The sequence below is a fragment of the Papaver somniferum genome, chromosome 4, assembly GCF_003573695.1.
Source record: "Papaver somniferum cultivar HN1 chromosome 4, ASM357369v1, whole genome shotgun sequence".
Lineage (NCBI taxonomy): Eukaryota > Viridiplantae > Streptophyta > Magnoliopsida > Ranunculales > Papaveraceae > Papaver > Papaver somniferum.
In genome coordinates this window covers 14,786,175-14,801,962 of record NC_039361.1, presented here as the reverse complement: position 1 = coordinate 14,801,962, position 15,788 = coordinate 14,786,175, and positions in this window count along the sequence as shown.

The window sequence follows — 15,788 nt, the reverse complement described above, 5'->3', positions numbered from 1 at the left end:
ATTGGAACGTTAGAAAAGTTGTGACGAAGAATACATGAAGAAAGAAGAGCTGAGGGAGAAGAACGTGCAAATCTAACAAGGCAAAATCACGAATTGAGGATGGAAAATATGAGACTACAGAGTAGAAGATCGAGAAGTATTACAAAATCATATTCAAGATCGACTAGAAGAGAGATGAGGCGAAACTCACCCACAATTAATGCTGGAAATAATATTCAAGAAGAAATATCAAATCCTAATGAAGAATATCGCGAAAATAGAGAAAGAGCTGATGATCGTTATGTTCCACAAAACGAAACTTTTGATGATAGGCAAAATGGTAGAAATCAAGAGAATGGGCAACGTCAGGGACGAAATGATCAAGATGGCGAAGAAAATCGAGAGTAAGGAAGGATAATTTTACATGAGAGAGAAACTCAAAGAAATCAACAAACAATTGAAGAAGAAATTGGAAGACATCATGCTGAACAAGCACGTTTAATTTGCGAACGTGAAAGATTGAGAGCGGAAATGGAAGAACAAGAGCTTCAGGAGACAATTCGCCAGAACAATCACGACAATCGAGAAAGAAGGCGTACACAAAACCGGAATAACGGTAATATCAATGAAGAGTACGATAGAATACAGAGGATGGCTAAAAGACAGCGAATGGAATTAATAAGAAATGAACAAAATCATGAAGGGGAAAATGAGAGACATAATCATATGCGAATTCAAGATAGAGATGAAGAAGAAACTCGCAGAAGAAGACGAGATGAGGATAATGAAGAATAAATGCAAAATTTCGCGAGAGAAGAAAGACATGAACGCAGAAGAAGAGAGGAGAAATTAAAAAGACCAACGGATCAAAATTCAGGTGTAAATAAAAAAATCTTGAAAGAGTTAGAAGAAATGAGAGGAATGCTAAATAATAGAGGAGAAGTAGGCAGAAGACAATTGGATGAAGCTATAGAAGAAGCTGCAAAAACTCCACTTACAAGGGAAGTACAATTAGGAGGAATACCACCGAAATGCAATTTACCCGCATTAACCAGCATTTTTTATGGAACAACTTGTGCAATTCAACACATTAAAGCCTACGTGAGGTGCATGTTGCAATGGGAAAATCATGATGTTGTATTATGCATGTATTTCACATCCAGCTTAACAGGGGAGGCGTTAAAATGGTTCGAAGGTCTACCAAAGAATACAATAACATCCTTCAATCATTTGCAGACTACATTCCTAGGGGCATATATAAGTAATAATTCTTCGCGGCCTGGTATAGAAGATGTGTTTGGATTAAAACAAAGGATTGGCGAAAGTTTGAAGCACCTGACTAAAAGATGGAGAACTATGTGTAGAGAAATGGCTGGACGTGTAGATGAGAGATATCTTATATTATCATTTATCAATGCTATGTTTGCAACCAACCTATTGTATGTCCAAATTTTCAGAGTCAAGAATACGATCATAATGACTGAATTGCGAGAACTTCAAGAAGAATATATTTTCCTAGAGGAAAAGCAAAATGAAATGGAATCATACCCAGTTGCGAACACCAGCTCACAAACAGCGAATGCAAGCTTATTTCCCAAGCTAATAAACACAGTAGCGAATACTTCGCAAGTACAACAAGAGAAGGTGACGAGAAACAATCAACAGAAACTGGTGGCTATGAGAAGCCGAGATCAAGAGGAGTATTAAGAAGAAAGAAATTTCTACAATCGTGGCGGAAATAACAAGATTCAAAGACTCGATCAACCACAAGAAACTTATGGAGGTCAAAGACAAAACTATAATAGAGGACAAGGAGGTCACAAGGTAGTATGGGAAGAAATTAAGATGCCACCTCTAAATGCAAGTGTGGAGAAAATATGGGAAGCAATAATTTTAATGGAGAATATACCAACACCATGGAACATGGGAACGGAACCACCTCCAAACCACAAAAGCCATGAGTTTTGTTCTTATCATCATTTTCATGGACATACAACAAAACGATTGCAGAAATGTAAAAAGAATTATTCTGAGAATGATAGATCAAGGAAAACTAAACCACTTTTGGTAGTGCACCCACAATCTCAACCATTGCCACCACCACCAGAACATCACAAAGTAAACACGATGAAAAAGAAGGAAACATTCTTCATAGAAGTTGGTGCAAAAGCAAAAAATCTATTCCGTCACTCTATCGTACATTCATACAAGACAATTGAAGATTTTCATGACAATGTTTTAAGTAGAGTGTTCGCAAGAGATAATGATGGAAGAGAAGTTATGAATATTGCGAAAATCTCGCCACTAGAGGAAGGGCAGAAACAAATCATTTCTTTTACCGTAGAAGAAATCCCCGAAGGTGAAGAGGTGCATGATAATCCATTGGTAGTAAAATTAGAAATTAATCCAAAACCGAAAGAAGATGAGGATGATGAAGCTGAAGATTCATGGTCAATTAATAGGATTCTAAACGATACTGGAAGCTCTGTGAACATCTTATTTTATCATACTTATAAAACTATGGGAGGAAGAGATGATGATCTTATACCGTCAACATATAAGATATATGGTTTTAATGGTACTGCTAACAAGCCTAAAGGGGAGGTTATTATGAGAATTCCATTGAAGGGAATATCTTCTGAAATCCTATTCTGTGTCGTTGATGTAGAATCACCCTACAATGCATTAATTGGTCGACCTTGGCTACATGGAATTCTAGATGTAGCTTCAACTTTCCACCAGTGCATCAAATTCCCTCACCCCAGCGGTGTAGGAATCATAAAGGGAGATTGGGTTGAAGGAAAGAGGTGTTACGAAAATGAGATAGAATCTTGCGAAGGAAGAGCAAACAAGAATGAAAATTGGCGACACAAAATCAAAAAGACACAAAGAAGTGAGAGGTTGATGGTGGATGCAATCGAGAGAAAAGAAGAAGAGACATTGCGAAACTAATGCTAGCTCAGAATAAAAATGATGAACATACCACTACCAAGGAAGCAGTAGCAGAAAATAATAAAGAAACATAGGATGGCAAAGGTAACAAAAACAAGAAATGTCTGAATGATTAATTTGTTGCGACATTCTCGCAATAAATAAAATTCTCAAAAATACATTTTATTGAATGACAAAATTGAGATTGTGAAATGCAAATACAATATGATGATGTGCGAGACTCTCGCAGAGATAATGAATTTTACAGAAGACAATCAGAGAAAAATGACAAAAGAGAAAGGGGCGAACCTTTATGGCGTACACCCTAGTTCGCGAATAGAATTTCGCAAGAGGCAAATGTAAGACCTAAAGTACGTCATATAAGGGGGTACCTGTTGCATGTCTCAGGGAAAGGCTACACCGCCATCGTAACCTGAGTCATGGAGATTTGGGGTCAATAAAGCCCATCCGGGAGAGGCACCTTGGATTCTCAGCTTAAGCATATGACTTAGGTTGGGCGACTAAGGTAATAAGGACTCTCCCAAGGAGTGCAGATCTGATCAAGGCGCGAGGTACACGGTTGAGTCAAGAGTGCCAGGGGCGTTTGAAGCGTACTTGCCATTCTTGACAAGTCTTGGCTTATACTGCACTCGGCCTGAAGAAAACCCCACTTAGGGTGCAGTCTCGTAACCATAAGCCCTATAGGTAAAAGGGATAAGAGGCTGCGAAAACAACTGGTTGTTGTTAAGACTGGATGGGAGGAGCTAACCTTGTATGGTAGAAGTACGCCTCCTTGAAGGGGCAACCAGGGGGAGATAAGGGCGGCACCCTCCATTAGGGAGATAAGTGTCTTAAGACGCAAATGTCATGAGGCTTTTTATTCGCAAGGGTATTAAGGCTTGTCATATTTGTGCAACAATCCTGAAGAGGCAATAATACAAAAGAAAAAGATAAGACGAGATCAATGGGTTTTCGCATGAAAGTGCGAAGACGTCCTGCGATTTCGTCGCAAGACGGCAATGTCATGGGGCTTTATTTTCGCAAGAATATTTAGGCCTGTCATATTGTCGCAACATTCCTGAAGAGGCCAATACAAAAGAAAAAGTTAAGGCAAGATCAATGGGTTTTTGCATGAAAGTGCAAGGACGTCCTGCGATTTTGTCGCAATGACAAGAGGTGGCATAATAAGACCTTTAATTAGGAAGGCAAAATAAGACCACACAGGAATGAGATTTTGAAAAGAATCAAAATTCACTTCGCATAAGATTGCGAAATTATACATAATTAACTGCGAAATTGAGGCACAAATAAGAAAAATTTATAAAATCTCTCATTTGGATACAAATAACAGAGGCAAGTATGGGAATGAATGAAATTAGAAAATGTTATTTGTCTCCATATGATAGATTTACACAAAATTCAAAAAAATGATTATATTGATTAACTGTATTGCAAGGAAGAATTTTTAATGAATGCAGGTCAAAATGAAAGAAACACAAATATACAGAAAGAAGGAATAAATGTACAAGTATTACAGAGATCAAAGAAAGAAACAAAGACTACTTCTTAGTTGATCCTTCATCATCTTCATCAGACTTGTTCCCTTCTTCGTCTGTCAGAATCTTCATCACCATCAGAACCTTCATCACCATCAGATTCTTCATCATCAGCTTCGCTATCAGAAATAATCAGACTGGGAGTATTCTGTGGGATCTCTTCCAAGAGACAAGGATAATCAGAATGAGGGATACTATGTCGTCACAAACCATTTGGATAGTTTGATTGCGAAAATGCATAGCATCATTCTTAAAGTTCGCAACAGTGATCTTGATTTGATTCTTTAATCTAGAATACTTGTCGTTGCGAGAAGAAAGATTCTTTGCGAGTTCCTCTTTTGCTTCAAGTTCCTCAATCTTTTCACGATATCTACTTTCAGAATCTGCGAGCAAAAGACAATCAATTATATAACTTGATGAAAATTCATAAGAACAAAAGATTAGTAAAGAAGAACAGTTAATAACCTTCTCTGTCAGAAATCATATCTCTAATCAAGGCTGTATGCTCAACTTGGAGACTAACATTTACACCTAAATCTTTTCTGGCATCATCTAAGATTTTCGCAGCCCAAAAATTCATCCTCATTACTTATAAGAAGACGAGAACGAATTTGGTTTTCTCTTCGCAGAGCTCGATGTTCTTGCGGTGCTTCATCTCGTTCAAGTTGAACTTCAAGAAGAGTCTCTTGGAATTTCGCCAAAGCCTTAGCACCTTGATCAGAGATGCGATCCTTATCATCTATGAGACCGCTAATTTTGGTTCTTAACTCATTGATTTTCTCTTTAGAATCAAGAAGGAGACGCTTAAATCGGTTGGCTAAGCCTAAACTAGATCTATGGTCAATTTCTAAGAGGCGAAATTTAGATCTAAGCTCATTCAGAGAAAGAGATGAAATTCTATCATTTGAGAAACTATTTAAGAATTATTAAGACGCTCAAGAAGGGTATCATTATCCAAGGCATTAGGAAATGAACGAAGAATGGTAGCTTCATCAGAAAGACCATAAATGTCTGCAAAAAGGATCATTAAATAAGATAAAACAACAGGATGAATGAATGAAGGGAAAAGAAAAGTAACATACCATAAGCTGATTATTAGCTTGCTGAAGACTAGAGATTTTGTTCTTATATGAAGAAGAATCAATTTCTAGTTGTCTGTTTTTCTCTCGCAAGACATTTGACTTCAGCTTCCAATTCTTCATTCTTTGTGCGAAATTGAAGATTCTTCTTTTCAAGATTTTCGCGTCTCCTCTCTAGATCTGAGGCAACAACGAAAGAAGCTTTTCCAGCCTGCGAGAAAATATAAAAATATTAATATAGAAAGAGATTTTGAGTTATGACAATGAAGAAGTAAAAGGATGAAAGTATACCAGACTATTAAGAGAATGCAGAAGTCGGGAGTCACTGATCTAGAAACTCCAGAGAGAACTATCACCATCCACAAAGGGACATCGCAAATTGTAGCGAGAGCTTTGCAGGTGTTAGCGAATTTATCTCCCATTCCTTGCAAGAATCAGAAAAGAGGCCAGAGAGCTTAGCCATAGAAGATTCAGGTGGAGAATCTTCACTTGCGGCAAGGTCATCATTATCCTCATCATCTTCATCATTCTCGGAGTTTTCATGAGAAGGAATATTTGAAGGAGAAGAAGAACGGACTTTTCTTTTCTTTGAAGGATGAGCAGTTGGTTTTTCCCTTCAAAGAGCACCTTTGCCTTTATCACCAGTCTTCGCAATATTGGCAAGTTCTTCTATTTCAGCAATAATCTTCACACACATATATAAATAAGAAATGGAAGCAACAGTATACTGTTTAAAATCATAAGAGAATGTTTCTTACCTCATCTGTGTATGAGCGAAGAGCTAACAAGGTACTAGTCTTCCCAGTCCTATTATACAGTTTTTGGATCTGTAGAATGTCGCAAGGGTCAGCGAACAAAAGAATAAAGACAAATAGAGAAATATAAAGTGAACGAAACTGGAAGAAACATACCTCTTTCTCCTTCTCGGGCCAAGAAAATACCCAAGGTTGATAGGTAGCGAGATTCTCAGGAAGAACATTTGACCCAGCAATATAAGGTCCTTTTAGCATCAAGGGAAATACACATCATTTATCATCTTTGGATTGGCGAGGAGTTGTGTTCTTTCCAAATGCCAATCAATGTCTTGCATGATTATTTTAGCTTCATCAATGTTATCTTTCCTTTTCAAACGAATACCCCAGCGAGTATTCTCTTTTTTCATGGAGACCAGTTCATAATTTTCAAAGAAACTCGCTACTGTATATTTCTCATCAATTATCTCCAAGTATGCGAATTTAGGATCCTTAAGTTTTTTGCAGTACAAAGATCCTTTACCGGCACCACGGTTAGCGAACTCTAACATCAGACGGATGCAATCCCCACTTAATTGGAAACTAGCTCGCGAAAATCCCGAGTGGGCGAGAATTTCATAGAACAGAGGAATATCCGGATCATAAAGAGGAACGGGGAGACCTGCGAGAATTTTACCTAGTGAAATTATGATTGATTGATCATCACAATATTGATCAGAGAAAAGTTTGATAGAAAGAATTGATTTGGCACTTTCACCAGGAATGGTAAAAAGTGTGAAACCTTTCTCTGCAAGATCTTTTTGGATGTCTTTTAAGTTTTTCTCATGTTTATGGCCACTTGGAGGCATATTTGAATATAGAGTATGGGAATGAATAAAAAGTAAGAAGATTGAAGAAGGAAGGATTACAATAGCGGAACTTACAGAAGAACAATAGAGTTGCAGAGATGAGAGAATAAAAAGAGAAGAAAAAGTAAAAAGAAAATGAAAAGAAGAGTAAGAAGAATATATAAATAATATTTTTTACTCAAATAAATAAACACCATTAAGACGAAAAGACATGAACGGTTGAAAATCAACGGTTACAGAAGACGTGTCAAGAAACAGATGGAAGAAAGAATACGTGTGATAAATGCAGAATATGAAGAGGTGAACAGCTGCGGCATTTATCACATCATTCTCTACTTTGCAGAGAATATATGAGACGAGGAAAGATGTAGGATCAGAATCTCGCAGCAATAATTCCTCAGCGAAATTATCAATAACACAACACATCAGCGTCGCAGAACAACTTCAGAAACGAAATAATAAAACGTCAGCTAAATCATGAGAAAAATATGATGGTCCTGCGAAAATTAGAGAGTTTGCGAGATTAACATTTGTAAGGATGCGAGAATGTCGCAAGCCATATCCTAAAATAAAGGACAGATTAGCTGTCATCCACTATGTAATTCCCTATAAATAGCCGCTCAGTTGTAAAGGAAGGGGGAGATCTTTTTTGAGTAAGAAACAAGTAAATAGGAGAGAGAAAGTCTAGAGCAGAGGTTATTCTTGATTCCTTTATCTTTTCTTGTAAGATTATTCAAAGATTCATCAATAAAATTAAGATTGTAAATCTAAAAATGAGTTGAGTATTAATGAAATCATATGAGGGGTGTAGTGTAGGATTTCATGCAACTACACTTTCCTAGGCTTAATTTTGACAAGAAAGGTCTAGTATGTTGCGCGAGGCGCGAAAACCCTAACTTCTGCAAGTTAGTAAGGTTTGGTATAATGCGTGAGGCGCGAAACCCTAACTTATGCAAGTTAGTCAGGTCTGGTATAATGCGCGAGGCGCGAAACCCTAACTTCTGCAAGTTAGTCAGGTCTGATATAATGCGCGAGGCGCGAAACCCTAACTTCTGCAAATTAGTCAGGACAATTGATTGAATTCTATGTGTTGACATAAAATTCTTTTAAGTTCATTGCCAGAGAGCAGCATGCTTTTCTGATTTGAATACGTTATGCAAAGACCTTATCCTTGATACTTGGATATTCGTGCTACTCTGCTGCGAGTGAACACAAATCGTCATGCCATATCAACATTAAGAGTTCAGCCGGAGAACATAACATAGAAGGCATTCAGAGGAACTTATATTAAGTGAATATACGCGAGGCGCCGAGATTTACAGAACATCTGGGATGGTGGCTACATTCGCCAGTCTGGATAAATTTCATGTAAATACATTGAATGGCTCAATAAATATGTCGATGGAGAGTTTAGCACTCACGGCACTGTTTCCTTGCAGAGTGACGTCACATCAGATGCAAGGTTTTACGATTTTAACCCTAAGCTAAAAACCACCATGAACATTAAGTCCCCTGCTTAGAGCATAACAATGGCATTGTTGCGGGGTAAGCATGAGATGGTGACAGACAAGAGTAAAATAGAAATGGAAAGAGGTGAAGAGATTGCAAAGGAAATTCGACTAGCCTTTGTCAGGAGGCATGAAGAATCTGGGACCCTTGCATTGGCGGATTTTCATAAATCCGGCTTGGCCATAAGGTCTCAGCATCAGCGCTGCAACTTTGGCTACTGATCGGCATAGGTGGCACTGCAACTTAGTCCGCGGAACGGGCGTTGGCTGGATGCGGAAAGGTGGATGACGCTGCTTTGGCTGGCTGTGGAGCGGAGAAGATGGCGCTGCTTGGGCTAGCTAGGTCAATGGCGCTGGAAGGGTGGATGGCGCTGCTTTGGGCTAGATGTGGAGCGGGAAGACGGCGCTGCTTTGGAAAGATGAATGGCGTTGGTTTGGCCGTGGACTGATGACTAGCTTGGGACGCAGACTGTTGGCGTCGGCTTGGCCGCGGACTGATGTCTGGCTTGGGACGCTGACTGTTGGCGCCGGATTGAGCGCTGACTGTTGGCTGGGACGCGGACTGTTGGCGCTGGCTTGGGACACATACTATTGGCACTGCCTTGGGACGCACACTGTTGGCGCCGTCCATGGAGCGAAGAAGATGCCGCTGCTTTGGCTAGCTGTGGAGCGGAGAAGATGGCGCTGCTTTGCTGGCTAGGTTAATGGTGCTGGAGAGGTGGATGGCGCTGCTTGGCCGCGGACTAGAGCTGGCAAACGGGCGGGCCGGGGCTGGCCCGTTACGGGTTCCACGGGTACGGGTTAATACGGGTTGAAACCCGCGGGTTGAAATTTTTCACGGGTTGTCATTTCTTCAACCCGTCCCCGTAACGGGTTGAACCCACGGGTTCACGGGTTAGCCCGTATTAACACGTCTGTAAATCCCAATTGATGATCATCTTTTAGGATGGCCTATCACTGTTTCATCGTTTCTCCCACTGCTACCTGCCAATGTCCTCCTCACCTTGTCGACCTACAAAATAAGAGTTCATGGTTAAATTTTGTGGTAGACAAGTTAAAATAATTAACATGAATAGAGAAGAGTAATGCAACATTACCTTCATCCTCACTGTTGTCCTGTCCATCTAAGATGCTTTGTAGAAATTGCTCATAGTCTCTTGTATCTTGACCTTCATCACTATCATAGCCTTTGGGTGATTTAGGATTATCATCGGGATGACATTCATCTTCTTCCATATTTGCAAGTTGAAGGTTATCAACCTGAGAAGCAATGACAGTTGTTTTAACCTGAGATGCTTGTGTCATCGCTGCATTCCAGAAATCATCCACGTTACTATCATCACAATGCATTACGCCCTTCCCTTTAGAACCAAAACAGAAGGGGAAAAAAAGGGTTTTGTGAAACTAACCTTTTCGAAGTAGCCATTACAACTTAACACTTTGAAAATAACATTTCTCAAACTTTACTTCATTGTGATTGTGATGGAGAATAACATCCTAAATCGCACTGTTTATATAGTGGGATTAAGACTTAGTGGAGCAGCAGAATTGAAGAGAAAATGGGAAAGAATGATGGAGTCATGGACTCATCGACTCATGGAAACGAAGCAAGACAGAGAGAGACCAAAAGAAAATGGATAGTGGTCAGTCAACATCGATCGTGTACACGATTGTATCTTCCCTCACTATTATCATGTGTACAATCTAGACCGTCAATTATTTGTCGAGATTAGAGCGATGGAAGATAAAATTTAACCCAAGGATAGGCATACGGTTAAGTCAGATTTTTTTCGCAATTTACTCTTTCAATTACGTAATGCATATCGTTCTGCACTGGAGGTTGCGTAATGTATTTTTATGTCCGTAACGGGTTGAACCCGCGGGTTCACGGGTCGGGACGGGTTAACCCGTTTACTCACAAGCCGACATTTCTCCAACCCGAACCCGGCTTGTTTTGAAACAAGCCGAGCCGGGTTCGGGTTTTCACGGGTCAGGTACGGGTTAACCCGCGGGTTTTGGCTTGTTTGCCAGCTCTACCGCGGACTGATGGCGCTATCTTGGCCGAGACTCCATGGAGATTTGCCAGCGCAGGTCCGGTTGCCTCTTTCCGTGCATAGTCCAAAATAAGAAATCTTCATCCATTCGAACTCCAAAAGGTGTTATGCCTATAAAAGGCGTCACCTATCCTATTTGTCTTGTATTATTGGCTTTGTTTCCAAGTCTTGGTGCCAGCAGCAGAGTGGTAGCAATAAAGCAGGCGAGCATATTCAGGTACGTATCCCAGTGTTTCTTCTTTTGCTTGCTCTTATGTGTTGGTGTAAACTGGATTCAGTCCGCGGAATGGTGGAAACTGGCTTCAGTGCGTGGAATGGTGGAAACTGGCTTCATCCCGTAGAATGGTGGAAATATGGCTCTGGAAATTCGGCTACCAAACGGTGATGATGGTGCTGGAACTTTGACTACCAAACGGTGATGATGGCGCTACTTACTTGACCACGGAGCGGGCGGAGATGGCGCTGCTATCAAATCTTCAAGGTCTTCGTTCCAAGTGATATCCTTTGAACCATCTTCTGAATCTTGAACTGTTGTATGGAATGGGATGCGGTGAGAAGTCCCCAGTTATACCTCTGTTATATCTAATGGCGTGGCCGGATATGTGAATGTATCTCTGCGGCCTGTTTTTGGGGTCTTTGATGCACATGTACGACTTCATGTTGAGGAATTCATGCGGCTCGTAAAACTTTGACAGTGATGATGTTGAAGTAATAAATAACCTAGTTGAGGGGAGTGAAAGCATCCCATGATGGTAGTCCCCATTTGTAATTATCCTGAGCCTATTTTCTCGTGGAAGATGTGCTTCTACTGCATTCACTGGTAAGGTGGTGACTGCTTTCAAACTTCTAAACTTAAAGGAGGTTTCAGTCCCCAAGTGTATCCCACTTTAATTGCATCGCCTTGAGCTCACACCCATGGGATTTGATATAATCTTATTGTACTCTCCTGGATGCGATGCTGGGACGTTTGGAATATCACATGTACGAGATATTCTGGAAAACGAAGAGGTAGAAATGAGAGAGTTAAGTTGTTAAGCATGGCTCCCTCTGTTTCTTCAAGAAAACTTTTCTGTCGCGTCTTTGGAGTTATCTCATAAATCTTTGATGGTTGTAGGAATGGACTGCGATGAGTAGTCCCCAGTCGCACTTCTCTTTAGTTTCTGAAGTTGTTTTCTCTGAGCAGGCTTGGGATCCGCCGCGGACTCGTAAAGTGTTGCATGCGCCTTCTAGACAGAGAGGTGATGATATTCTTTCGCTATACCTTTGAAGGATGGATGACCTTGTCGTGGATATGACTTTTTGGTTGAACGTGTCTTCTGAGCTTTGACAGTGAAGGGATCTCGTGTAGAGCCTCAGTCCCCAAGTGTGGTTTACATGTTTATATCTTGTATGGTCGGTGAGTTGACCACGATAAATACATCATCTTGCATCCATACTGGTGACTCTATTACTTCTTCCACGTGAAACTTTGTAGTGGTTGTTGCTGTGGTAAAGCTCTGGCCAGTATCGACAAACGAGCAGCAACAGTTCTTGGCAGCAAATGTGATCAGAAGAGACTACATCGTCGTGGGAACCAAAATAGGTTGGCTGGATTGCATGGGTGTCCATGGAAGCAAATGAATCGGCTGGATGTGTAAGCGAGTAAACTGTCCACGACCACGAGGTTTGGCGAGATGGATCAAACAGTGGCCACAACTGCGATCCTTCGCTAGATGTGATTACGATCCTTGACAAGGAGGAGTGTGGTGGCTACAGGCACGAACCTTGGAAGGAAGGAGGCGTTGAAGCGGCTTCGGCTCTTGGAGAGGACGTTGAAGCTTATGGAACAAAACGCTGAAGCTTCAGCCTCGGATCCTGAAGCAGCTTATGGAGAGAATGCTGAAGCGGAGTGGCTGCTGGAGTGAACGTTGAAGCGAAGCGACTTCTGGAGAGAACATTAAAGCGGAGACGCTGTTGGAGAACGTTGAAGTGGAGCCGCTGCTGGAGAACGTTGAAGCGGAGCGACTTATGGAGAGAACGTTGAAGCTGCTCCTGGAGAGAAACGTCGAAGCTACTCCTGAAGAAAACTCCAGTGAGGGAACTATTAACCCTTGACTTCGAAAAACGACTTGATACGATATGGCATAGGGAAGACGTCACAAATAGTGCTGGTCAGCAAGTAGTGTTTTTCTCCTCATGAGAAAGAATACAGTTCTTCTGTTTGATTTTCCCTTGCAACTCTCAGAGCCTTGACGGTTACAATGTTGAAGTCGGAGGCCGCGTCAATTAGAAAACTCGACATCCTTCAAGTGAACAGTGGTTAGGAGTCCCCAGTTCCATCTATCAATCGCGCTTTCCAGGAGAGGTTGGGGTTTGGGAACGGTTTCCCTGGCTGGAAATAGATGCTTTCCTGATGCAGTGCGGTTGAGGGCTGCAAATATGTCTTGACGCTGCGCCTTGGAGAAATACAAAATCTCACATAAATGTTTCATCATAGAATGCACGATTTTGTGGGCGAAGTCCCAAGAAATCATGCAGCTCCTGACGGAAGAGGGTCTCTGTGAACTCAGGAGGGTTGCTGATTTTCTTTGCCCCGATTTTGGAGAAGTCGTTCCTGATTTTCATGTGTGATGAAATTGGATTACTGATTCATTTCTACTGGTCGTTCAAGAGCAACGCGAGCCTCTTCATCTATAAATGCGCGTCCTGCTGAAGTGTTTGCGTCGGATGTTAAAAGTATTCCTTGTCAGCTCCATCTGGGGTTGACGTGACTCTTGTAGTAGCCGCTCCGTTAGTGTCTTGAGGAAAATAGGTATCCCTTTCTGAGTTGTAGTCATGTCTGTCTGAGCCTTACGAGAACTTTTTGTCTTTCCATCAAATCAACAGTGGTAAGAGGAGATCGGCTTCTTCTGGCTCCTCCAGTCTCTCGTCCTGATGGTGGAGTAGCAGCGGCTCTGGTGATGTTAAAGCTGTCACATTTGAAGAAATGTTGGGAGCGGCGGCAGCAGCTCTAGCTCTGGTGATTGGCGGTGTAACACATGAATGAACGTTTTCCGCGCCGCTGGTGTTACCAGGTGGCGTATTAATGCCACTGGAAAGAGCATTAGTACCGGGGATGATTTCAGCGCTGGTGTTCTCAGGGCTTGTTGCTGATCCGGACATGAGTTCTACCATCTTGAGATCGGAGTTGAAGAATAAAATCGGTAATTGGAAATTGATATTGTAACCCTCCCACTGTGGTCGCCAGTTTTTTTTGGGTGAAAACGGTTTCTGCTGTTTTTGGTAATTTCGTGTGTGTGGATGAAAAACGAGTCTAAAACCTAAACAATGTACTGCACGTGAGTACTTTTGATTCGAGAGATCAATCTGTACAATCCTGGCCTAAACCAAGAATGGCCGTTCCAGGCTTGCTTCGGTCACAAAGTGAAGGAGAAGGGTTGGTCTTAGGGAGGGAAGCGAAGAAAAGTGTTGAGACCAGAATAGTTGATTCTGGAAGTGTGGGTGTTTCGTGACTTGTACCAGAAAGTTGAAATGGCTAGCTGAATGAAAAGCTATCAAATGATTTCTGGATGTGGTATTGTTCTCCTGACCAAAACTTGTTGTTTGGTGGAAAATAGGTGAGACCTATTTATACAAGTCGCAACAAAACGTACCCTGGCCTCGTAGGAAGTGGAAACGATTGAGTGGTGAAAGAAGGGAGTAACGGGTAACGCCTGGAATTTTTGTTTCCATAATGAAGGATACGTTTTCACCATTACTTCTTGCCATTACTAACCGCACCGCTTTATGACACTTTCCTGTAACGGGCGTATTGCACGCCGCATGTTGTAAACCGCTAGACCAATACCCTGATGAGTTCCCCCCAGTTTGTGACATGTTTTGATGTCTCGAGTGTTTTCGTGGAAAACATGTAGCACTTTGATACGTGTGGAAAGTTAAAATTGAGAGGCTTGTCGTAGGTAAATAGCATATGTGATGCTAGGCTCGTTTTGGCTAGTCGCCTAAAACTTGTCACGGGCTGAACGACTCGGTGGCGAATTTCAAGGCTGAGATCGCATCTTTTGAATAAGGATGACCATTGATTATTGCCGCATCTTGTTGTATAACGGAGTAGCGCCATCGACATAGTGGCAGCTGGTGGAGCCATGACGTAGCGGCATGCTAGTAGCCGTGACATGGTGGCATGCCAGTGGCCGTGGCATAGCGACATGTTAGTAGTTGTGGCATGATGGCATGCCAGTGGCCGTGGCATAACGACGTGCTAGTATCCATGGCATGATGGCATGCCAGTGGCCGTAGAATAGCAACATGCTAGTAGCCGTGGCATGGTGGCATGCCAGTGGTCGTGGCATAGCAACGTGCTAGTAGCCGTGGCATGATGGCATGCCAGTGGCCGTGGAATAGCGACGTGCTAGTAGTTGTGGCATGGTGGCATGACAGTGCCATGGCATAGCGACGTGCTAGAAGCCGTGGCATGATGGTGCATGGTGATGTAAGTGGCGCCTGGCGTGGCCATGGCCACTGGATTTAGGCGGCTGGTCACCTAAAAGTTGCCACAAGTCTGTCAATTTGGTGGCCAACTTGGATGGCTGAGATTGCATCTCAAGAGGAAGGGTATCCTTCGATTATGGCTACCTTCTTTCGGCGCCCGGCAACCTTGTCTAAATTAGGGTTTGGGCATGCCGAAACCCTAATTATCCCCCCTTACTAAAATCGTTGTAGAATTCTCATACGAACTCGGAGTTTGACGGTCTGCCCCTCCATTCTGATCGGAAAATAATTTCCTATCTCCCAACGCGGGCATATTTAAGGTTTGAGCTCATTTAGAAGGTGAAACAACCCGACAGTAATACTCATGAAGAATTCAGGAGGGAAGTTACGGGCCCGAGATGGCATAGTTTTGTGCCACGATTAGGAATTAGGGTTTTATCCACCGCCACCAGAGCATGGCCGCGCCTAGGGTTCAGGCTAGCCAAATTGAAGTCCGTTGTGAAGCTGGTCACGCACGGAGAGTGGGCTGACAAGTTTTGGCATGCTGTCGCGGTAAGTGGCGCGTTTGGCATGTTTGGCATGCATGTTTGTCATGCGCACCTGGTATGCGC